The sequence below is a fragment of the Limulus polyphemus genome, unplaced genomic scaffold (assembly GCF_000517525.1).
Source record: "Limulus polyphemus unplaced genomic scaffold, Limulus_polyphemus-2.1.2 Scaffold7953, whole genome shotgun sequence".
Taxonomy (NCBI): Eukaryota; Metazoa; Arthropoda; class Merostomata; order Xiphosura; family Limulidae; genus Limulus; species Limulus polyphemus.
Genome location: NW_013673563.1, coordinates 21250 through 23340, shown reverse-complemented (window position 1 = coordinate 23340; position 2091 = coordinate 21250).

Below are 2091 nucleotides of genomic sequence, written 5' to 3'. Positions count from 1 at the left end.
TATGGATAAATGTACTAGCTGCGAAATCACTTCCCAAGCTGCATCAGAAACATAGTGTTTAAATTGACATAAATTTGTCACCACGAGAAAAACATTTTACGATAAGTTCAAGATTACTCAATGTGTAGATTTGGTGTATAACTCCAGAGACAAAAGGATAATGAAAAATTAACACATTTACGGTTTTTTTTTATAGTTCATTATAGATGCAAAGCACCGATTTTTTGTATCAGTTTGCATCCAATCTCAGTGAACAAATCTGTCGGTTTTAACTGAGTTGACGACCGTTTCTTTTCAGACATTATGTTTAATTTTGAATCTTAAAGTGTTTGACTTCCGGATCTGACAAACATTTACGAGCAAACAAATTATCCGTAGTAAGAAGTATAAAAGTGGCCATCGGGAAACAAGATTAAGAAGTAACAATAATTTTGTTTAATACATACACAAACTTTTTTTTTCTGTATTTTTTTAAAAATTCTATTTGGCAATTTGATACGTCAAGACTAATGGATTCTGTGCCACCACCAAGTTGGTTGCTTCGAGTACTTCATAGTTGTTACAAGTTAGTTGCTTCGAGTACTTCATAGTTGTTACATGCTATACGAAACAACTGGAACATACTATATTAAAACATCCTTATTATTCCAAGTATTAGCTTACGTTAAAGTAAAAAAAACAAAAAAAAAACAATTTAATAAGAAATTTACTTCAAAATCAGAAGCAGGTTTTGGTGGTTCCCAAATCTAAGCAACATCTCACCAATTGATATTCCTGGTTAGAGCAGAAATAATAGAAATAAACACGTTATTTCTGCTTGTGTAAATTCCGATGTTATGTGTTTATTTAATAAAGAAAGCGTGTTATTTAACTTGTACGAAAATTCCTAATATTTATCTGAGACAAAGCATACACTGTCAATCTGTATACTCTTTGATTCAGTAAAAAATGGAAATATGTACATATTGTTTTCTACGTAACCATAGTCTATGACAATCTTTGAAATAAACTAGTGTTACTGAATTAAGCAATTTGGTTATAAACTGCTAACTAGAGAAGAAAATATATAAAATTACTTTCCTGATATCGATTAGTTAAACGTTACATTTCTAAGAAACAGCTCATTATGACAGTAGTTTTGAGTCAATTAATTATACGATCTCACTGTTGCCTTGTTGACTGTTTGAACCTGTCACAACTCCAAATTTGTCTTAATGGTATGAATATGTTTGCGCTAAATAAAATACCAAAAATAGTTTGTTTATCATGTTGGTGTGAACAATGAATTTTGAAATTAATAAGAAGAGAAACAAAAATATTTATATGCTTTCATTTTGGATATTTACCAATATTTGAAGAAACAAACCGATCACGTCTATTTAACACAACAAAAACACAGCTTAATAATGCTTGGAGGTCTACTTCTGGTTTTCGTTCTATTTTAAACTCGATGAAAATGTTTTATATTACATTTAGATTTAATGAAGCCAGTGACACTTATCACTTATTTTTTTAGCGTGACCTTATAGGGATTTTAGACAGAAATGCACATAACAGTATTAGAAGTATTTTACTTTTGTAACTGACAATGAGGCTTTTGAGTTGACACTAGTTTACTGTCGTGCTTCATATCTTGTATGAAATATTAAAAGTTATAACAGATTGCAGAGTATTAACACTGTTGTATCAAGTATAATACTAGATTAGGTAATCGATAAAATTACATTTGTGTAAACTGAAAAAAAATATTTCAAAAATGAATTACAAAGAAGAAAAGGCGATGCTTGTAGTTTGCAGAAAGATTTTGAAAGCAAATTTGTCACATCAAAGAACATAATTTAAATTTAACAAAGTAATCACTTGAAAGTATTGATGATATCTAATAAATGCTTGTAATGAAACCTTTATATGTTTATCATACATTATTATAAATACTTGGTACATTTTAAAATAATGAAGGATTAGATTTGATGTTTATTATTAAAGAACTTATGTTACAAGTTTTGTATTTTGAAACGTATGGCATATCTTCAGCTAAAATCATAAATAATATTCAACGTTAAATTGGTACACAATTAAAAAACATTTTAT